This window comes from Sprattus sprattus (genome assembly GCF_963457725.1).
Source record: "Sprattus sprattus genome assembly, chromosome: 2".
In the NCBI taxonomy this organism is placed as follows: Eukaryota; Metazoa; Chordata; class Actinopteri; order Clupeiformes; family Clupeidae; genus Sprattus; species Sprattus sprattus.
Window position 1 is genome coordinate 23360170 of NC_137921.1, and position 24437 is coordinate 23384606.

A 24437-nucleotide genomic window follows, 5' to 3' on the forward strand; every position below is an offset into this window, starting at 1 on the left:
TCTTCAGGAGAGAGAATCTGTGGATGGGGATGGCTTATTAAGACTGACGGCGAATGTATGCAGTGTTTCATTATCGTGGGCATTGCTTTTTTAAGATACACACACACACACACACACACACACACACACACACACAAAAGTCTCTGTCTACTCCCAGGCCTGTGTACGCTCCTGAGAGAACGCGCCAGCTGTATTCCCAGATTGAGATTCAAAGGGGGATGCTGCAGTCTTGTGATTTCTCCCTTGCTGTCAATAGTATTTGAAAGCAGTTTATTTTTTCTCCCCATCCCTCCCTGATGCCAGGTTTGGTTTTGGCTTTCGCTTTGGCTTCATGTCGGAGGGAACATCAGTTTGCTCACTAGCTAGCTCGCTTTCATGTCATGCAGGAAATAATTTGATAATCTTCCCAGACAGAGTGAATGATATGCGAGCACAGACATATTACATTGGGCTTTCCATTTTAGAAATGAAAGATAGTGTTTTTTCTTCACTTTATAATCTATTGCTGTCCCTTAAGATTTCTATGCTGATTCTAATTGATAGTTGTGAATTTAAATCATTTAATCATTGCTATTATTAATGTGTCAATTTTTTTGCAAGTAGGTAATCTGGTATAGAAACGGTGTACCCAAATAGTCACGGCAACAGAGATATTTCCACTCATCCCCAGATGCTGTTCCCATCTAATTGGTCCCTGTTCCCATCTAACTAGTCCCTGCTCCCATCTAACTGGTCCGTACTTAAAGAAACACCACAGTCATGCGAGTCCGGTTCCTGTAGCTTTAAAAGTAACAGCAGGGCTGGCCTTTTACACCACTAGATCTTTCCAGCATTCCCTGGCCTCCCTGGCCTCCACAGCTGGAGGTGATAACTGGGCCATGCGCATCAAAGGAAGGACCAGTTATCAGAACATTTGTTTATTCCTATTAGTAAGGTAAATAAAACACAAACCACACATTTAATACAGAGACAGGTTTATATTTCGATATATTTCCTCTGTCAGCCCCAAAAAGGATTTCATGTTGGGCATGGACCTCCCACTTAAGAACCTTTGTCTCATCTGGTGTACACCACTCTGTACACAACCGGAAAGTTTGTTTGCACCACTGTAGAACAATTCCTGAGCTCTGTGTAAACATTGATTAGGTATGTTCGAATCATTATGATAGGCCGATAAAGATTGACTTGCCACACCCAATACATAGAAATATATAGATAGCTATATTTGATCATTTCATTGACACAGAGCAGGGCACAATCAAGCAAAAATGGATGAGCATTGGGTGTGGCAAGTCAATCTTTATCGGCCAATCATAATGATTCTAGTTTCACTGCACCTCTACTGTTTTGCGTAGCGTGGTTGCTCTCTGAATTTGGAACCACCTGTCACAGCTCTGCTCCATTCGTGGGGTCTTTAAAGTCATGAACAGCAGGATGCTGTGTCATCACAAGGCTCTGATGTGTCTGCCATCGAGCAGGCGTGTTCTGTTAGTTCATGTTTGAGGCGGTCAGGGAAATTTTATCGAACACCGCGTACGAAGCACAGGGAAGGCGTGTGGTGGACAAGGCTTGTCATTTTGAATAGGAAGCTACAAAACGAGGGTGGAAGGGTGAGGCTAATGGCATCACCTCAAAGATTGTTCTGCACCCCCCTTAATGCTTTCTTTTAATCCTTAGTCTTCAAGCTCCCCCAATACAGTACAGCAACAATTGTGTTCATGATCACTGTGGGACGAAGAAACCCAAAGCAGGACTTTGTAAAACAACGGAGGAAACAGGATATCCTCTGGCTCCATGCTGGCCACGAATGTTAAGCCTCGTTATGAATCTCCAAGAAGTGTGCTGGGTTCAGAGGTGAAAAGGGCTCCTCCGAAACCAAACACGGTGTTTCTCTCGCATTGTTTAACCTTTCTCTCTCCGCCACCTCCAGTTTACTCCCACACACAGTCACTGCTATGGTGGCATGGGGAGAACAAAACAATAAGTACGATGAATGACATAGTCGAGTGGGTGGAGAGGAGAGAGAAGCCGAGGGTAGGTGAAGTCAATCTCACGTTTCCTGATTTGCAGGGTGAACAAGAGCATTATGAAAATGCTCCAGGCACCCTTTCTCCCGGCAGCTGGCTTTGTGTTTGTTATTTATATATTATTTTTCCCCTCCTTCCTACCGTGTGCTCTCCTTGCCATCTAATTTATTTTCTACAAATGTCACGCCATTTCTATAAAGTAACACATCTCTTTCTCACACTTTCAAGGGATTGAAATTCTAAACAAATAGCACCAGATATCTCCAATGTTGACGCTAGTATGCAAAAAAAAAAAGGTAATGAGTTGCTCCATGGGTTTCCCACCATCAACGAAGATCTCGTGTACATCTGAACATCGCCATCTTTTCCCCTTGTGTGTCTCTCAGTAGCCCTTGGAGTAAAAGCGATCTGGCTCGGTGTCCATCTTGATGAGCGTCTGTGCGAGTGGCGTGTGATGCTCCTCAGCCTCTGTCATGTGCCCGCGCTCGTTAAACAGATGCCACACAACAGCCTGTCTTCCACCTGTCCTGCGTCTCCCGCAGGGCAGTCGACTGCCTCAGAGCATTGGACACGGAGCACTCAAACTCCCCCATAAAGTCTAACTACCCATCTATGTATGCCACTGACGTACACCCCCCATATGGTCAGTTACGTGAAACCACACGCTCAATGTTTGTTAAATTTAGCCACGGCGATGCAAATTTTGAGGGACATTTGGGTAGCGGATGAGTCTGAAATATTCAAGAAGGTGTAAGTAACACTGTTGTTGGGCGACGTGGCACTTTTGGTCTGGCAGCTGCCAGTAACTGCCGGTGAGAAAGGTTACCTAGTTACTAGAGACAAAATATATAGATCACTAAGAAAGGCCCCTTTTCTTCAGAGGCACTGGTTGTGTTCATCACTAAATAGTAGCACACGAGAGCACAAACTCTCTTTTGGGTTTCACTTAAGCTTATTTCACACTGAAAACCAGCCGGGCCAAAGGAGAACTTCTTAAAGTGAAAATGTCACAGCCAGAGATGCTGTGTAGACAAATGTACTCTTCACAGTCATTAAAAATGTAGGGAAAAGGAAGGAAATTAAGTATAAAGTAAATGAGATCAAGCAAGCCTTCAAATAAATCGCTGGCAATAGGCCATGGTGTGCAGACATGGGGGGGGGGGGGGTGGGGGGTCTCTGGTTCTGCTTATTGAGTCTGAGGTCGGGTCAGTTAGAATGAGCACTGAGCCGTGATGTTTCTCTTATTTCCGCCAGTCCGTATCCTCCTGAAAGACTCAACTTAAGCGTTTCCTCACTTTTCTCCTCAGACACCTTCCCTCCACTACGGTTCCCTCGTGGACAGCAGCCGTGGACAGCAGCCTCTCCTCTCTCATGGGCTTAAAATGCAGGGGATGATGGAACAGAACAGGGCACTCACTTAGCCTAAGTTTAGCACTGAAGGGAGACGAGTAGTTTTTTTTCTTTCTTTTTTCTCCCTGAGCACTGAAAGGGATCAGCTTCTTCCCGAGTCAGGAAACGTGTTGAGTGGAGAGAGGAAGTTGTTGGGGATGTTAATCTGGGGTCCTCCGCCACTGAATTGCTTTTCTGCATGACAGGCTGAGAAAATGAAGGCAGTTAATGCCGCCGGTCGGCTGCTTTTGATATGCCCGCAGACTTCCGTTTTTCTGGCACCACCTCAACATCCTCTTCTCTCTCTCTCTCTCTTTCTCTCTTCACCCCACCCCTTCACTCCTGCCCCCCCCCCCCCCCCCCCCCCCCGGCCCCCACAATTGCCTCCTGCTATCTGCAACAGACCTCATTGGGCTTAATGGCAACATATCCAAACAAACGTTACAATTTTTAAGGCCGCCGTGGAGGGCCCTGTAGTATTCTCGATTGTACTCTGTTAGAAAGCAATTACACTACAGAATACAAACTACTTGTCTCCCTTGTCTCCCTTGCCACTACTTTCTTTTAACCTTTTTGGATACTTATTCCATTTTGTTCATGTTCTTCATGACACACCAAGAGATTTTAGAGGGTTTAGTCTTGAAAAGCTTACAGATTTAGCAGGAAATGACACGTCATGGCCAATAAATGTTATTAGGTGCCTCATGTTAGCTCTCCATTTGACTCCGCTCACAGAGAAGGCTAAATTGGAGTTGCTTCCTACCGGCTAACAGTACTCTTTGCGTGCTCTCCTGTTATACTTAGGCTCTTTACAGGCAAGCATTGTAATTATCAAAGTGAATACCGGCATCGAAGAGGGGTGGGGAGCCGTGTTATAGTGCTGATTACACAGAAAGAGTTGTTCGCTAGATGACCTCGTCCATGTGTGCATTTGCAATGGATTCCTTTTCCTTTTTTCCTCAACCTAAGCAATTTCAATTAAAGTGTTGAAGCGGCCAAGTGATCTTGCTAACAAATAGAACGGCTGACTAAAGGAGAGGTCAACAATTCAACCTTGCTGTGGCCCTTGAGAAACACCACACTATTCATGAGGGACCTTGATAATACACCAGGAAGATGGGAGTAGGCAAAACATCTCCTCCTCTGCTAATTGCTGGCATCCATTTGCTCAAGCTCCAGGGTCAAGTCTTTTCCTAAACATGCAAAGAACAGCATTTGGGTCTGTGCAAGGCGCAGTTTGATTCTTTTTCTCTCCAGTGCAAATTGAACCATCAGTCCCACACCAACAACACCACCACCCAATCCCCCTCTTTAACGTCCCTACCAACCACAACAATACCCCATGCCCACCCCCACCCCCCAGCAGCATACCCAACACACCCCCTCTTTCCCCCAAACCTCCGCTCAGTGCATCAATTTATCAATTCTCAGTCAAGGATTATTGGTTTTGATCAGTCCCCCACAGCTAGACATACTATTACGAGGCTCACTTTATCTTGTAATGATTTTTTTCACTGTTGCTCGTGGAATCTGGCAGTTATCTCTTCAAAGGGAAGCCTGCTTTAAAATGGATAACTCTGAATTCAATTTAAATTTGCATCAATAAGTGATTTGTGGGAAATTCTTTGCGCACTCTCTCTCTTGTGGCCATTTTGACTTGTGATTCTTGGATAGGAGGTGGGGAAATGGTGTTTACTACCTCACCAGAATTATATGTGAATATATAGCAGGGTACTTTGTATAAGCATTCTTAAACTAGATTTTCACCATTCCACATTTCATCAGTTATGCTTGTTTTGTACTTTGCTTTCATGGAGCAGCAGGTCTGACATTTGAAATGTTGCTAAGTCCACTGAAATGACAGAGAGACTGGATATCCTCACAATGCAGGTCTTCCATGGAAGGCTCCACTGGTCCATTACATTTTCTGATGAAACAAACAGAAGCAAGCTTTTCAGAAGCTTAAGCAAATCCTTACGCTAACATTCTTTCACCAGCACTTTGCTAACTCTATGGATGTATTCTAAATTTGATTGAAAACAAAACCAGAGAAATGGACTAGTCTTCAATGAAATGATAACGATTTTTTTCATGCCTGCCATGCGCTGGCAGCGTTCCAATTACCAGCATGTATTGGCATCCTGCACATGCATGCATTAGTGTCCCTGTTGAAATATTGACACTTCTGTTCTTTGAAGAAAATATTCTGCTGGTGCAAGGGGGAGATGCCCCTTATACTACCAAATTAATTGATAATGTGCAGGACTCTCTTGTGGTGTAAAGAATCGGGACAGGGAGACGCTAGATTACGTTCCTCACCTCAGGCGATTTTCAGAAAGCCTCCTATGGTATAGAGCTGGCATTATCCCCCTCCCTCCACCCACTGTCCTCCATTCTCTCTGTCTCTCCCTCTCTTTCTCTGTCTCTCAACAGGTCTCTTTCACTCTCCCTTACTCTCTATCTCTCGGTCTCCCGACATGGGAGTAGGAGAAATTGGGTTTGGGTCTGGATGATGATGAATCAGAAGCAATACTTTTTCCGACACTCTGACAACTGGCGCAGGGGACACAAACACATGCTCCGATTTTATATTAACACTGGCGCAGGGGAAGTCATATCCTGTTCACCCCTCTTCTCATGTAGCAGAACTCAATGGCAACTCTGTTTACAGTACATATATGGATGTAACATATTTTCTAGAGTAGTTTGGCAAACAAGACCACATTCACTCTGTCTATCTCTGCCAGGGTATGGTTTTGTGCACCTCAGTTCATCATTTTAATCTCCACTAATAAGTTACTCTCTTGAAACTCAAGGGAATCTAAGCCAGCGTTTTTCTGCATCGCCTTATCCTTTCCTCCTCCAGTTTTCCATTGGTACTTTGTTTGTCATTTGTTTTGTTATGTTTTTTCCCCCCCAGACTCTGCATGGAGGATTGTTATTAATTATCATTGTGTTTGCAGTGTGTTTCCGATACAATGATGCAAAAAAAACAAAACAAAAAAACCTGCTTAGTGTACAACAATAAGGAGGATTTCACCTCAGCATGATAAATGAGAACATTTACAAAATTAAGGAATTAGTCCAATCTGTCCACCCACTGCCTGCACCGCATGCAAGTTTTAGGCCAACTGCTCAAATCAATTAAGATGGATTATGTGGGCTCTCTCTTTTCCTTTTCTCTAGGTTTTTCTTTTAAAGACAATGAGCCATTTAGAAAAATTATGCCTTTGAACTTTGGAAAGGACGCTTATTGTTTGCCTTTCATTGTGTCCCTGAAATCTTAGAGGTAGGGGGGGATTTATCGCCCTTGATATAAAATGTGCGTGTGCGTGTGCCCCCTTCAGCCACCTACAACGGTCATTGAAAGACCCAGTTGTATGAGTGCAGTGGTGAGTCTGGCTCCAATCCTTGAACTTGTCTTTCTTGCATCAGTCTAAGGTTTTATTTATTGTTCTCCTCAACCTCACCTCACAAGAGGTCTGCTCCATCACTTTTAAATTTGTCGTCGGCATTGAGCATCAGCATCACTTTGGCACCAAAGCACACTGTGCGACCTTCATAGCTTTGAGATAGGCCTGCGCATAATGCGTCCTCTCCTTCATCCGTGTAGCGGTTCTGAGAACTGTCCAATAATACTGTGAAAGGACATGGACAAATACGCCATTATATGTTGAAACACCAAGGAAAGACACTGTTAGCAAGTGTTAGGACAGAAAGCAGAGAAATGTAGGTTGTGCTAATTTGTTTTGATGATGCTTGTTTTGATGAGTCACTTTTTGGATGCTCTTTGGCGGCAACTTTGTCGTGTTTGGCACCGTGACCACCTCTAATACCTCCACCTGACAACGAGAACATCACCGCTGCAATTGTGTTTATTTCTGTCCATGGAGCGGAGTGGCAATAGATTAATTCATCAGAGCACAGGGGCTTACCTGTAGCCCTCTTTAAATTGAAGTGGCTGTCCTTTCGCCATAGTCTTGCAGACGGAGAGCTTTTCTAGGCTCAACCACCAATCAACTTGCGGCCCTGGTCGCAACCCCCTCCAGTCTAAGAGGGGACCTGCTAAAGTCACCTCATTTTGCTAGCATTTATTTGTAAGCATGGGCAACTGAGACACACACACACACACAGAGACACACAGAGACACACAAGCATTTTACACACAGTGTCAATTGTTCTCATAATCTGAGGCAATTTAGGATAACAGAAACACTAATTGAGTTAATCAGAGAAATTATATTTATTTTGGATTTGATTAGAAGGGCTTGTCCTTCATTAGAGCTACTCTGGTGCATATTGGCTTTTGGGAGTAAGTGGTTTAGAGTTGTTTTCATAAATTGATTCAGCCCAAGCTATGTTTGCTGAAGCCTTTGACTAATGCTCCATGTGAAACATGACTTCAAGTAAGGAGTTACATTGTCAAAGAGGAAATGCTCCTCAAAAGCGTAGTGTGTAGCATGAAAACAAATGGCTATTAGGATAATGTTAAGTTCCTAAACCACAGCTTGCCTACCTTTTTAGAACAGATTGCCTACCTTGCCTCTGACTATTAGATTACGCAGTACTAAGGAATTGTCTGACAAGTGTTTATATCATAGCAAAGACAGTTATCGTTCACATTTACGAGCAAATAGTATTAACAGTATTGTTTGCGGGATATACCATCTTGTCTGGTCTCGACTCATATGTAGTGAGTTAAAATGGCAAAGATGGCTTACCTGGGCCCTTGCTCTCTCCTGGGCCATAATGCCTTTGACCATAACTCCATTATTTTGGAGTGGACCGTCTTGCCAGCAGACATGGGCAATGACCACCCCTGCGCTGAGGGCTGTACTATTTCCACAAACACGCTCTAGGCTGATGGAACAGACCCGCCTCTTCCATAATAGAGTAGCTCATACCACATGTGGATCATTAGAAGGGCAAGGAGGTGTGGGGCTTTCGGAGACGGAGAGCATAGTTTTGCCTCTTCGACTCGGGGGCTGAATGCAACCTCAGTGGAGAGCTGGTCCTAGAGAAGCGATAAAGGCAGTCATGATTAATGTTTGTTCTACTGTTAGCCCAGTCGTACGCGGCTGTATAAACAATGAGTTGTTTGGCGGGTAGGCGGCAGATCCCTCCGACAAACATTATACATTCACGGGACTGTATGTGTGAGGAAAATGTTATTTAAATGTAAATGACTTGTGAAGCAGATTTGGGAGATCGACTGTAGCCAGCCAGCCAACCACCCATCCTTCCTCTCAACCCCCTTCTTTGTTCATTCGTCTCTTAAATGCCAAAAAGGAAAGAAAAAGGTGTGTGATCCCATGTGTTACATCAGACAGAATGATTGCACAGATGTTCTGCCTCTACCTATGAATATAGTGGTGGTTGACTGGAATGCAAAACAATTGTCTTCTAAATGTCATTCACTGTACTGCACGTCCTGTTTGGGCAATTTGTTTGTGGAGTGTTTTAGTGTCTTATTATCAGCTTGTGCTTTTGAGCACCCCACTAAGCACTTAATACATAAATAAAAATATGCTGGTCATCCTGCAGTTTTCCATCCTTCACGTTGAAATCTCCAATTTTCCTCCGTAAATTAGTTTGTTTGTCACCTCCACAACCTTGAACAAGGCACACAGGACAACCTGTAAATACACTGAACTGTCTCTGAAACAAAATCTGCCCCCAAGTTGTTATTCTCAAGCATTTTTAAATAGTTTTGTTTATTTAATGTAACTGTAGTTTCCGTAAGGAAAAACTTGAATTTGTCCCTGCTCGCTGCGTCGGGCCTGTTGTTCAAACATGCTCATTGTTTAGTAGTTGTGGGCTGTGATGGAATCCACAGGACCCTAATGATATTTATTTCCGCTGCCTTCATTACACATAATCCACCTGCGCAGTCCGCATCAACTCCCTACTCTGGCTTATCTGCCCCTTTGCAGACGCCACAATTTGAATTACAAAAAAGCGGCCAAGGGGGTGAGGACGCCTGCACTTTGAGCTGGGGCGCTTGAACCTATTTACCTTCTCCTACCTCGTTTCCTCTGCTCTATTCTTTCGCTCTGTCTCTGTCTCTCTCTCTCTGTCTCTCTGTCTCTCTCTCTCTCTCTCTCTCTCTCTCTCTCTCTCTCTCTCTCTCTCTCTCTCTCTCATCTTTTCCTCTCTGCCCCTTTTTCTCTCTTTTTTCGACTCTTTTGCATTTCTTTAAGAAGACTTCTTTAACGCACAACCATCCCCCCCCCCCCCCCCTTCTTTTACCACGTCCTTGTGTCTCTGTACCGCTAGCGTGTCCTTGCCATTGTGTATCGGCATGATGGAGGGGTCTTAAAAGGAGAGATACCAATGATGTTACTGAATATGACTGAATTGCACCAATGAAAGACGTCTCGGCTCAAAGGGCAATGCCACAATGCCAGATTAGTCCTCTAGAACAACGTACATGTTTTCCCTTGTGTGCCTTATGATGCAGAGTGCCTTCTGTGGGGCATACGTTGGCCTGCCGTCAGACATAAATAAAAGATGACTTTGAGTGTGGCGGTCTTCCTAATGTGTGGCTTTTGTGGCGACAGTAATCTGCGCCCGGTGTCTTCTGGGAGGATTTATCCGCTCGCTTAGGCCGGTGGCTGATTTGTGGCCGAGCCCGTGCTGGAGGTACGAGCCAGTTATGGGAGCATCCTGTGTAAATGGGGGAGGCCGCTGTCAGAATGTCGCTCATATTTCATGGCTAATGGGCACACACTACCTGCTGCTCCACCGCTACCCCCCCACCCCCCTCCCACCATCCACACATATATGTATTTCCATCATGTCTCCACAGTGGTGTGTGTGTGTGTTCATGCACTTCTATGTGTGTATGAAGAATATATGTGTGTGTGTGTGTGTGTGTGTGTGTGTGTGTGTGTGTGTGGGGCTTTCATTTCATGTATACTCCCGTGTTCCTGTAGTCATGAACATCTCTGGGGGTTAATCTAGGGTCTTAAGGTTCACATAATAACAGTGGGACACCGATTTATATGCACTGAATGTCAGTGGACCTGTGGGTAGGGTGGTCGTTTTCAGCCAGTAGTGCCTTGCACACGGACGTACACACTCACCATCCTATTATTTTAAAACACAGTACATCTCACATCCATGCTCCTCAACTCCAGAAGGTTAATGTACAACACCTACACTCAAATGGAAGCTTTTAAACAGCGCAGGCTTTGTGCGACACAATTATCTTTTAACAGCAATTTCCCTTTCTTCCAGTGCTGCAGTCTCATTCTCGACTGTGATTTCCTGCCTGGGTAATGTACCAGGCGACAGTGAAATGGTTTCACTCGAAACATCATTGACTATGGGCCAAATTGGATCTCCAACAGTTGTGTGAGAAAGGTGTGCCATGCAAATAACACAATTATTTGAAGAGAGGAATAGAGTATCTATCGGTGACTTGGTTAATTGAAAATTGTGCGACATGGATCGTTTTTGGGGGGTTGGGAAGGTGGGTGGTGAGGAAATGATGGCCCAAATACAATTTTCTACTGCTGTGGTAAGTGTGTGGGTAATTGATATGAAACTAGAGTGATGTGCGCCGTGTTTCATTTTCCCATTGGGAATAGTGAGAATTAGTTTCACCCCCCTCTAGTCGTCCCTTGGGGAGACGCTCTCTTTCATTTATTATCTTTTGTCACTCGTTCCTCTCCTTTCTCTCTTCACTCACTTTCCCTGTGTCGGGACGGTGTCATTTTCATAACACTGAGACACTGGGGTGGATAAGGGGTGACATGTTATCAGGTTTGGAGATAGACCATGAGCTTTGACTCCGCATCCTGAAACCCAAACTCACTTGAGACTGAACGCAGACAAAAACAACCATTTCATTTATTACTTTCATACTTTTGACCACAAAATTAGTAATTTGTTCTGCTCAAGTATGCTTAAGAGGGATATTTGAAGGTGGTAGTGTTTGTGAACTGAGCTCTCTGCTGGTTCTTACCATCCTTAAAGTGGACTGCTAGCTAGCCAGCATGCTACCATTCATTTAATTTAAGTTGCGACAGGCTGGAGATCAGGGTAAGGTTGTGAGTGTGTTGGCCACAAATTAAATTTTTGAGAACACACGGAAGAATTGGCTATAAACTCCATATTACGGCCAGTCACTCATCCTGCTTTTGGCCAGCATGTGGTTTCCCGATTGTGTTATGGTTTCTGAGTGCAGGCTAACTTGTTGCCTCTGGACTGCACTAATTCAGCTTGGCCCTTTGTCTCAAGCACAGTGTGAAGCTAAGGGTAGGAAGCAGCTGGCAGCTTGTCCACCTCAGCAGACCTCATTAGGTGGGTGTGGGTGTGGGTGTGTGTGTGGGTGTGTGTGGGTGAGGGAACGGCAATATACATCTCTGTGACTGAGTGTTTGAGTGTGTATGTGTGTGCTTATCTCTGTGTCTGCATGCACATTGTGTGTGTGTGTGTGTGTGTGTGTGTGTGTGTGTGTGTGTGTGTGTGTGTGTGTGTGTGTGTGGTAGGCACACTGTATTTTCATCAATGACATTATCTGTGGACAGCTTTATGGCAGCAGAGGAGGTTCTGGCCAGCTGGGGTGGGGGGCCCTGCAGATGAGACGAGCTTCAGCCTGACAGCGGCTGACCGGCCTGCTACATCTGCATGTGGGACTGGAGCCTCCTGACGGCCCCCTCTCTCCCTCTCATGATTAATGGGAATGGAGCCTGTCTGCAGGGCAGTAGCGGCGGTGGCTGGAACTGAGGCTATGGAGCTGGTCATTACCGGTGCTGAGATGATGGTATGGTTGGGTTGAGTAGTGATATAAATGCTGGACTGTGGTATGGAGCTTTGACAGTGATGTGTTCCTTTAGACCACCCGCTCAGTGAGGTTTGTTTGTGGCTGTTAACATATTAAGGCTGCAATGTATTACAATATATTCAGGGACCACAGAAAGAGAGACTGTTGGATCTCTGTATCTGAATCTTTCGCCGTGTATTTTCCGGGCCGTTTTCAGTCTCTTTTGGTGTGCTCAGTTTGTGGCTGATAAGCTTTTTAATCTGAAAGTTGTAGGAAGTCCACATCCATTCCAAATTCTGCATGCAATAGCCTTTTTAAAGTCTCATCCACAGAAAATATAAACAGCCTGGATCCAGGGAATTAAAGGCCGTGCTGCATATTCGCTGTTGTTTTTTGTTTGTTTGCTTGGCTACCTAAAATGCTGTGTTAGAAAGAGGAAGCTTTGGGTGCCGACTTTTTGGGGGGGAGAAACATATGACGATATGGTGGGCTTAACATAATCCTGTATTTCACACTAAGAGACTCCAGCAGAGCAGGTTGGCTCTACTTAAAAAAGAAAAAAACAACAACAATGACTTAAAAAGAGAGCCAGAACCAGTAGGAAGGGAAAAAAGAAAACTGGGCTTTTTGTCCATCTTTGCTTCCTACGGTTTCTCCAATTTGTTTGTTCGCTCGCTTCTCAAATGGGCTACTTCACTTGGGGAGGTGCTCAGGTTAACCCAAAGGGTTGTAAAGGCCATCACCAATATTAGAGTGGTTTTGTTTTCACCATATTGGTTTCACAGCAGAGGAAGGGAATGGCAGGGAAGGAAGAAAATTTTGTTAGCATCATTGAGTTGGCATTGAGTCATATCATGTGTCATAGAGACAAAAGGAACAAGATCCAGATTAATCTGACTTTCTAAAGCATTTATGTTAACTGATCTCAACTCTACAAAATGTGTGAGGGGAGAAAATAGAGATTTGAGTGATTGGATTATTTCAGCAAGGTAATTAACAGATGGCGTGCGGTGTATTACCGATACGGAGCTTAAGCCAGGTGCACGTGGCAGCTGTATTTGGTGTGTGTGTGTGTGTCTGTGTGTGTGTGTGTGTGTGTGTGTGTGTGTGTGTGTTTGTTTTTTTTACCTCGTCATGACAAGGTTCCAGACCGCGTCAGTTGTTAGCAAGCTCCAGAGCTTCAGCGACATCCAAGAGAAGTTGAGACACCACTCCTGAGTTGGCACTAGTGATACCTGTGTGTGTGTGTGTGTGTGTGTGTGTGTGTGTGTGTGTGTGTGTGTGTGTGTGTGTGTGTGTGTCCGATCTTGATTATTTATGAGGTGCGGGTCTGCGATGACACAGTCTCTGGGGCTGGGACCCGCCAGTAGGTGATGAAAGATCCTCCTGGGCTTGTCTTCATTTAAAGATAGTCCTCTTTAAGCAGAGCCGCCGCCGCCACATGTCTTATTAAAAGCTTATCAATCGAGATCAGAGCGCCAACGAATGAGCTTCCTCGGGCCGCTCCGTCAATCTGTGAACTCCTCAGCAGATTTGACAGCAAGATGAAGAGCGGACGTCATTCGTCTACATCACTGCAGTTACTTCCCTTTTTCAGTCAGCTTATCGCTCCTTTTAAGTCTTCTTATTAGGGGGGCATCTACCCCTTTAGACCCCCCCCCCCCCCCCCCCAAACAAACATACACACACACAGGGTCTCTGTGAATTTGAATGTGTGGGGAGGTCTGTATATCTCTCCCTGTTAAGTAATGTACGCACCATTAGCTAAATGTAATGTGGTAGCCTTCAGAGGTTTATGGGGCAGAGCCCATTAGAAAGCCCTGGTGGCCAGTGTGGTGCTCTCTGTGCTCCAAGTCTGTGGGGAGCCTGCGCTCAAAGCCCAAAAAACGCAATTAAAAATAAATGATATTGGATTTTACAGCTACGGCCTTCCTTCCTCTCTGTCTTCCCGTCGTTTTGTGGTTCGATAGGAAATTGAATTATGGGTTTAAAGTGTGTTTGTGTGTTGGGGGGGGGGGGGGGGGCTTTCACAAAGTGCGCCATAAGTCGATGGAGGTCGCCCTTAGGCAAGTGCGGTGAGAGGATTCCAGGGTCCTGGCTTAATGGGGAAGCAAATGAGGCAAACAGCGGCGTTATTAATGCCTTTGATTTTTCGTTTTCTTTTTCTTTCAAAGGCCAGCTGTCCTCCCAGCCCAGTCAAGCACTGGCCCCATCCATTCCCACACATGGCACCCATCACCCTCACTACTGGGCCTGCTGTGAGAGTGAACATCCAGAGTCAGTGGCTACAGAGAGAAAGGGAAAAAGATAAAGATGGTTAACAGAAGCCTGACTACTAGTGCATGAGAATGTAGTTTCTAATACAGGTCAATTAAGAAAAGCACCATCTGTAAACTCTGCCTAGTTAAGCACTTACATTAATTTACTAGAGAAATTCTACTGTCTTTGAGAGTTTATTTTGTTAGATAAGCCTAGTATTGTCAGGAGTCAAAACAGGGATAGGGATGATGCATTTGGATCTTAATTCTGAAGTGGATTCATCTAATTTATCACATTAATTAAACAAAGGATTTGAAGATTTTCGACACAACAAGAGCAATGTAAGATGGTCATCCAGCACTTCACTCTAAAAGATGAAAACAAAAATGCAGTGTCCCTGATCGCTTGAGTCTGGATGCACTAACAACCCCTCCTGCTGTCTCTGTCCTTATCTTTACCCTTCTTGGCTGCTAAGTCACTGACAGCCTTCCCTATTCATCTTGGATAATAACATGTGCGACCCTCCAGTAATTGCTGCTTGGGTTTTATCAGCAGAATTGCCCTCCAAATTTCCAGGCTTTCATTAGCCTGTACTCTTACATTTTATTGCAAAGTGATCTTATCCCCTCAGCATCTTTATAACTTCCCATATCTCTCCCACAGACAGTAGAACAGCCCATGCCATTAGTGAAGAAGACCCTTCGAACCACTTGTGGAGTTTCAATGGGTGTCAATGGATCCAAGTTCTAAAGCTAGCAAAAATAAATTCTGGACTGGAGTCAGTAGTCTTAGCTAGTATGATCACTTCTTTGAAAGGTGTGCTAAACAAACGTGTTAACCACAGTTTCTGGAGTATTTAATCAACGATCTTAACCTTCTAAAACACACAACAAACTCGTGGCTGCCTGCAGAGGGAGAAAAACACATGACTCTGCTTTTGGACCTGTAAACAAACAATGAAAGCTCAAGTTCCACAATGTTCTCCTTTCACGACATGTGCAGAAGTCTGCAGATGGGTGAGCTCTCCACAGGCCAGGTTAGAGCCAAGTACATGGATGTAGCTACCTTACCCTTTGCACAATATATCTCACAATTCCTGTGAGTAGTGCACAGGCAGAATGTTCCTTTGTTCGTTTTAAACTGTTACAAACTCTCTTGCGTGCAACCATGGGCGAAGGGCCCCCCTTACACCAAGCAAACATCGAATTGGATAAGATGGTCTACAAGTTTGCGGGAATGAAAGGACGCAAGGTGAATTTGATGGGTTAATGTTTTCTCAGAGTTATAGGCCTATAGCATGGTATGTCTACATTAATGTGATTAACTGAAGATTTTATTGTCATTTAAATGCAGTTTGTTAATACAATGGAATTCTACCATTAATATGTAAATGAAAATTAAATTAGTTGTGCCTTTACTTTTATCCTATGTCCACAGTTCAGTTGCCATTTGCGTTTTGCGGAGGATGATTATGGCTATGGCCTGTGTGTGCCGTAGAATAGGCTTTTGTTTATTATGGTTTCAGAAAAATAAAGAAACCACACACGCACAGATGGACCTAATAAAGTGATAATGTTTATTTCATGTAATTCACTGACTTTGAATTAGTTGGTCATTGATTTAATTTCCCACCAAACAAATAGTCTTGCCTTAACTGTGTCTTAATTAGGTCAGCTGCAGTCCAGAAATAGGCTATATCAGTGTACAAACATATTTTCCTTGGTAGCCTATAGACTATCAGGGACAGAAAGTTGTGCACGTAAAAAGTACACCCATTGTTCTACGGATTCGGCCTTTGGTCGTGCTCAGAACAGCCAAAGCTACGCTGACCTAATGAGTGCTACACTTGGCACATGAGTGCTTTGTCGACTTTATTCGAAAAATTCCCATGTACATTCCTCTTAGACTTGATTAGTTATTTTTCGCTTTATTTCCCCCCCTTTTCTAGCCATTGCTCAAGATGAAGGAATGTCTTCCCATAGAGTGCGGAGGCACAATTGTGGGTGCTTTTTGCAGTCTCTTTCCCCCTGCCACATTATTGCCAGCCACAGAGATAAAGTGGCCGTTCTGCTCCAAAGGGTTTAACCCTTCCAAAACGATGTGCGCCCGTGGGGCGTTTGGTGGTATTTCTATTAATAGAATGTAAAATCTCCGCGAGTTTTTGTCCTCCAAACATAAAACTAACACCCTGAGAAAGCTTGAATCTTCTAGTTTTCAAATATATCCAGTTCGAAACAAACAAATGAATGAGCACTTTGTAAGGAGAATACAGGTAAAGCCTTGCATATTTCTCTCTCAGAGTGTATAAGCAACCGGTGATTGCCCACCCATTAGCAGATTAGGGCTATTCATATGATAAGCTCATGGTAAATCTCGGATCGCTATTGGGTAATGACGTTGCAGTAAAACGTGAGAAAACGCCCCATTTTCCCGTATAAACAAGGCAGCATGTAAAGATGTTTACATTTGGACTGAAGAGATACATGATGGCGAACTCCTTCTCTGCTGCCGAAGCCTTGCGCCAAATTCAAGAAGACCTAGTCGGCGAGGAGGAAACCACATCCTCGGATGAGAGCGATGACGATATGGAAGATGAACACATGCACTTTGAGCTTCGTCTTTACCCCGTCGAGGATATCCCTGTTGAGTAAGTTTTATTTGTTTATTTGTTCACCTAGCTCTTGTAATGAATGCTGTTGATTAACTTATAGGGAGTAAAATGCTCCTCTGAGTTGAACGACATATTTTAGTATGCTACTGTTTGCATAGTGAATAAATTACTTCATGCTTCTAAGACTATTGTATGGTAGAATATAATTCTCAGAGTTGCGTTAATGATGTTAGGCTATATCAACGATTGTTGTTGACGTTTCGAGTTGGTTGTCTGTGCTGATATAAGTAAAACATACTTGGTGACTATATTGCAGCCATTGATGTAAAAATGCAAACGTGTCTTACTGTAATAGCGAGTAAAATGCACGTCGGTATGCTATGAGTTGAATGGAATGTTTAGTATGCTACTATTTGCAGAGCGATTCAAATCACTTTATGTCGCTAAGACTATTGTAGTAGAAAACATATTTAATTAACAGAGTTGGGTAAATGATAACAGGCTACACATATAAACGATTGTTGTCTGTTCCGAGATTAGTAAAACATAGAACTACATGGTGACTATATTGCAGCAGATGATGTAAATTGCAATCGCTAAAAACGTGTCTTACTACTGTGGGTAGTCATTAGTGTTATTATGACGCGTATGGTAGGTGTGAATCAAAACTAGGAGGTGTTTGTGATCGAAACTGTAGTCGTTAGAGCGCTAAAGTGATATGTGTTACAATGCCCGAACATAAAATGAAAGAGCAACAGTTAATTTTATTTTACTTTATTACAGAAACTTGGAGAACATTGCACCTACACCGCCAAGGAAGAGAGCACGCTGTCAGCCTAACCCAGATCTGTCGTCATGGAAGTCAGAGGGTGACAATGATGCAACTCCATCAGCACTGAGGTTTTTTCCTGCAAGGGAGCCTGGTGTGCAGCTGAATGCAGCAGACAACCACACTCCTCTAGACCTCTTCAAGTTGTTCTTTTCAGAGGATGCTGTGGAAACCCTCTGCCAGAACACCAACAAGCAAGCTGCTAGGAGCATTGCCAGAGGTGTAAAGTACAAATGGGTGGATGTTGGAGTTGCTGAATTCTACAGATACATTGGACTGGTTTCTACATGTGCATGATCAAGCTGGATCACATTTCTGACTACTGGAGGAGAAACACCATCTTGTCCATCCCTTTTGTGGCAGATGTGATGGTAAGAGACAGGTACCAAACCATATCATGGAATGTGCACATGAGTGACCCAAGCGAGGACATGGTGAATGATGCCTACCTTTATGTACCTACTTTTATGCACCTTATTTTATGTACCTACCATGCCTTTACTTTTATGCACCTTATTAAATTCACCTTCTTATGCACCAAGCTTGTTTGCAATTTCTTGTATGTACTTTCAAAGCTGATGGTTGTGGGGGAGAGATAGCCACAATGACAGTCCAGGGCCATTGACAGGTGAGCCATACTGGGGAGGGGCACTCACAGGGCAGTTTACACCTCTTTCATCAATATGCATAGTGGTCTAGGTGGAAAAAAGTGTCACCTTGTAAAATTCTTATAATTAGTGTAGAAATCACACACACTTTCTGAATACTAAACTCACCTATGTGGAGCAAACACATATGTTTACAAGGTTCAGAGTAAAAAAGAAAACTTCCAAAATATTTAGAATGTATTTTTTGTAAAAAGTCTGAGCACCTCTAAAGCTAGAGTTAATTTGAGTGTCTTTAGATTTAATTTTAATACAAAACTTTTTTTACTTCATTTATTTTACTCTCATTTTATTATTGCTGAGTTGTTCTAGAATATAATCATAAATTCCACTTTTGCCTAATGGTTTTTAGTTAGGTGAAATATACAAAAATATCAGGCATGGCAGACTACCTAACAGAGTCAAAAAAAGCCCTCTGGGTTGGAAGTGTTAACTGATTTTTATATAGGAAAGCTGTTGGAGCTGAAGAGATAGGGGCAGCAAAAGTGGTGGTGGTAGTGGTGCTTGGTGGAAGACCCGCTCTTCTGACTGACATTAAGAAGTTTGCTAGCCGAGGGAGGAAGCAATCTCTGTGCAAACAGCAGACTCCTGTTGCAATTAAAGATCTAATCCGAGCAGTTCGACGCACACATGGAAAATTTGTTTTCTTTTTTTCTTTCCCCTTCCCTGGGCCTTTGTTTTATGCCACAGCGGCGGCTGCACCTGTTTTGGTTGGTCCTTCGAGAGAACATACACTAAGCCCCCTTTCGCAGTTTATTGATGGAAGAACAACACCATTTGCATGAGGTTGTGGAGCACAAACATAACCGTGCTTCAGCATTTGCACGCGTCGAGCTCAGGAGATGGCTTTCAAAACAGAAGTCAGCAGCCTGCCAGTGATCTGTTGTCATTTCGGTCCTTGGTTGCTGCAGTTGGGCGGACTTTTCTTGCACCACAGCGTAATCGTTTTCCACTTCTTGGTTTTATCTCAAACTTTTTTTGTTTTAATCTCAAATGAGTCTGAAAGTCGGGCCATAAATACTTGTCAGAGAGTTTGTTAGAACACGTCTTCAAACAAAGCAACTTCTTTTGTCTGTGGCATCATTAAATCCTTATCCACTCAGTGTCTGGTTGTGCAATTAAATCTGAGACCTCTCCAACCTCTCGCTAATCACTAAATGTAGCCTGGTCCTCCCGTCTCTTTCCAACACAGTTTCCAGGCTAAGTGCATTAATGTCAGTGCAGTAATGCATTTTCAAGCTGCGTCTAATTAATTAACCCTAATCAATGCCACCCATGGCTTGAAATAAGATATGCAAGCAATTGAAGTTGTGACATTTTACGCAAAGTATTTTCAAATGCACCGCTCTTTTGGAAACAAAGGTGGCATGGCACTGTATGGGTTCTTATATAACTTATTGTTTTCTGCTTTTTACAAAACCTGACGTTTTTATGGCTATTTTATTTTGCGGTCTCTGTAGAACGCTTCGTAACATGGATTTGGCTTTATAAATAAAGATTCTTATTATATTGTAGATTTGTCTTTTAGTATTTTGGTCAGTTGTATCCCAGTTGTATTCCCTCTTTGATAAATGTAATTGAGTGTGATTGCTGAAAGCGAAATCAAACACAAATCAAATTCGTTAGAGCGTCCACGCCATTAAGAAATCATTGTTCATTTGATTGTTATTGATTTGCACTCTGTAAGTTTGGAGCAATCCAAATTGTTCTCGGTTTACCTTTTCTATGAATGTAAATGTTGTTTTCGCTCTCTCTCTTGCTCTCTTTCTGTCTGATGGAGGTTGCAGAGCAGAGAGATAAAGTGGGTATTGTTGCTTCGCCACAATGAGACGGCTGTGTGAAACAATAGGTTTTGTTTTCGACATCAATCGCTGATTTGTCACAGTAATTAAGGATCCAGGGATGCCAAAGGATTCTCAGTGCTGGAAGGAATCCTGAAAGGAGAGGCATCAGAATGCCTCCCTTACCCCCAGCCCCTACTAGCATGGCCCCCACCAGACTCCCCCCTCCTCCTCGTTACCCTTCGGTGAACTGTAGATAAGGGCAGGATAAGGGGAACTACAGAGTGTTGGAGGTTGAAGGGGGAGGTCTGTTTGTCTTTCAGCGTGCCTGTGTGTGACGGCCCATTTGTATTTGGGGCCCAAAGGGCAGCACTCTCCTCACCCCCACATCCCTCCAGCCTCTTCAGCAAGGTGACAAACATTTACTCCTCACACTCTTGTTTTCCTGCATCTATATTCATTGGCAGTAACAGGCTTAAGGTTGGACAAACCGGCTATAAACATTCGGGCTCCCCGAGCTTGTGCCCCCCGAGGGCGATATACCTGCGTTTTAATTTAAGCTCGTCGGTGGGGAAAAAGTGTGCGCCAGATTTGAGCATCCGGGGGAATCAATGAAATTTATCATCGTGGAGGATGCCTAATCTGTAAAGTTAATGCAGAGGCTTCGAAAGTATTGATCAATTCTGAAGGGTACACACGTTGTTAATCATTCGCCAGGGCGATAGAATAAACATTGGGTGCATGGGGGGGGGGGGGGGGGGGTGAAACACGTAATTGTCAACTGAGCAAATAGCTGTGTGTGTTTGTGGGATTGTGTGTGTATGTGTGTTGAGATGTGTGTAGTGCTGTGCCAGAAAGCTGATGGGCCATGGGACGTCAGGGGCAATTTATTTTCTGCTCCAACATGCTATCGCCTGTTTGACACATAAATTGATGGGGCATGTCAGAGATCCATCTTATTCTAACTTGGTCCCTTTAATTCATTCTGTTTTTAGGAGGGGTGAGGGAAGGCTGGTGCAGGGATTGTATGAGGCGTGGTTGGGATGAAAGGTGTGTGTGTGTGTGTGTCTGTCAGTGCGGGCACATGATGGCAGCACTCCGATCCCATCCGATTCTCTCCATGGGATCTCCATGGGGGGTTAACTGCTCTATCTCAAAGCACATGGCAGTGACAAATCTAGATCTTGGCCGCGTCAGTTCAAATCAAATGCGGAATGTTTACATCTGCTACCGTTGATTATACAGTAAATACGTTGTGAAATGAAACAAAAACACACCACAGTTAAAGTTGTATTAGTATTGATTGATTCACATCGATATGAATGGATTACATGACTAACAACTGGTGGAAAAGTAATATGAAAATATTTGTTCACTGAATTAGCCGTTCTGTCCCAAACAGTTGCGTTCCAGTTTCAAAGTTTCAGTTTCGGTTTCAGTATTTCAACGTGAATGAGAGGGAGCACAAGAACTGAGCGTCTAGCAGCGATTATCATATCATAGACATATATGATGCATGTATATATGTCTGTGGGCACGATCTCAAGCACGTGCAAAAGTTGTTGTTGTCCAATTTGAATCTAGATTCGAGAGACACATGCGCGCCCAGTCCAATTCCCAGCGGAATCGAATCGTGTATCCAGGGGTTTACATCGGAGTCCAGTCGGACTCAAGTCGGACACAATGAATCTAGATTTGGGGAGACACATGTGTCCAATCTCCAATTTAAATCGGACTGAAATCGGAAATTGGACACATGTGTCCACACTGAGTGTGTGTGTGTGTGTGAGAGAGAGAGTGTGTTTGTTGGGGGGGGGGGGTAAATCTTCCACCCCAACCTGAATTGATCACTCGCAAGCCCTCACTTAGCCATTGGTCCTGGGTTTACTCACCACTGAATGGCACTTTGTCTCTGATGTGGCAACTCCCTGTCTTCTGTGACCAGCGGTCTTCGATTTTGAAACCAGACACAATACATTTGCGCCCTCATTCACCTGATATCTGCTCAGAGACAAACTGGATTTCAGAGGCCGAATGTGTAGCAGGGATCACTTGGGATAAAAAAATACTGTTTGAATGATTCGGTTCCTTTACTATTTGTCCATATGTCGGACAGTACCAGCGCTTCCTCTCTCTTCGTCCTTGTGTGGCTGACAATTGAGCTGTGAGCCAATATTGCCCTGACCACTTGGCAAATCACACACACACGCGCACACACACTAGAGTCATTCTTTTAATTTCCGCTGTGCACTCCCTGAGACCTGTCAAGATTTAATATGTTTTATTTTTTTTTGGGGGGGGTGGCCCACTGTCTTCATCCTTTCCCTGACTGACAACCAGATAATGACTTGTCATAGGTAAAAAACACATCTATGGACCACGCATGTATTTTGCTCTTATCACATTTCCCCCTTCCCCTTTTTTTCTCCCTGACCATTTGTATGAAATTATCCGTGGACAAGTGTGAATTGCACTGTGTTGGGGGAGGGGGGGGGGGTGGGATTTCTTCTTGGAGAATTTATTACCCACTTGTTCCGTCGGGAGGTAAGCTGGGGGAGGTGTGTGTGGTGGCGGTAAGAGGCGTAGGGTCAACAGGTTGGGGGCGCAGCCTCCTTTTCACCATAGCTGATAACCTGCGATGTCTCGGAGAGCAATGCCACCGTGGAGCCCACTTCCAGGAGGAAGGCTTTGCTTTTAAATAAGGCCAACGCAAGTTTTTTTTCATCTGGCATGGGGTCAACTGTGGACAGGGCTCCAAATGAAAAAGCCCTGAGGGCAGAGAGTGATTGTCCATCTCCCCCCCACCCCCCGACCCTCGTCTCCCTCCGTTTCCCCCTTTTCAAACACACTCCATACTCTCTCACACACACACACACACACACACACACCCTTCCATGAAAAGGAAAGAGAGATTTAATTTACCCCTGCGTTATTTCTGGCACTCGCTGTGCAATTACGCACTTCACTTTGAGGCGGCTCCAATGCGGAGTGACAACTCCCCGTTTCCGGGAGAAACCTGTCTGTATGTTTCCTCACGCCGCTACATGCTAATAAATAGGGGCAGATATGATAAATGGATGACAGGCACATTCAGAAGGTTAATCCGCCATTACCTCATTTCTAAAAGTCAGCGACAGAGAGAGAGACATACAGAGAAAGAGAAAGAGGGAGACACAGAGAACTTTATTTTTTAATAAGCCTAAAGCTGGCAGTCACTCTGAGGCCTATGTTAACAAGTCACCCGTCTTCATGCTCGGGCTTTCATTTTAATTAGACTACAGAGGAAAAGCACTCCTCAACTCCTCATCAAACTGCAGGTGATTGCACTCACCGGGGGTACCTTCTTTTTTTTTTTTTTAAATCCATCTGCAATATAGAACCAAGAGTTCACGTTTTGATCTTTGACTGTTTGGTTTCCTTTTTTTCCACCAAATAAAAGAGCCAAAAATATTCCTATTATTTTGCCTTCCCTTTTAGGACCTCAGTGGTCTTAAGGGTAAAGTCATCAACAGCACAAGAGATTGAATATTTTCTTTTACATTTTTGAAATGTATTTATTTGCTCATCCATTCATTTTATGAGTTTGTCCGAGCTCTAGTTTTTTTTTTTTTTTCGCTGGGAGCCTTGCCTCCACATTCCTTGAGCCCAGTGAAGTCCAGCGGAGGCATTAGCCCATTTTCTCTTATAATGAGAGCAGTGCATTGGGGCACAAGTATCCACCGGTACTGAAAGGCCTCTGCATTGACTTGTGCAGGAGACCCCAGTGTGTCGGGGCAGGAACCCCCGGCTGTCGGCTGCATATCCGTCAGCGGAGTACAAATGGAATGGGCTTTTAGCACATGCTTTGGTGACATTCCAATTTCACTTTGGTTTAAAGACGGGCCCCCTCGGAATACGCCCCAAAAAGAAATCCCCCCCACGCTTTAAAGGGCAAATATTTTAGCTTATGTGAGACCCTGACACTCTTGAGTCTTACTCCATTTTTCCTGCCAGAGAAAAAATAAGTATTTGGCTGTATTTCTCTTCAATATTTTAACCCCATTACCCTCCAGTGCCAATATGGATGGCATTTTAATGTTTAAGTGTTATGTGAGGAAGGTAGGTCC

At 44.0% G+C, this 24437-nt stretch overlaps 1 protein-coding gene across 1 annotated transcript in view; it reads left to right on the forward strand.

Annotated features, from left to right (window-relative positions):
- The window catches only part of ptprk (protein tyrosine phosphatase receptor type K), a gene marked incomplete at its 5' end in the record, with an annotated part of 126088 nt that overhangs the window by 59858 nt on the left and 41793 nt on the right, over positions 1-24437 (forward strand). The gene's annotated exons all lie outside the window — the stretch shown is intronic.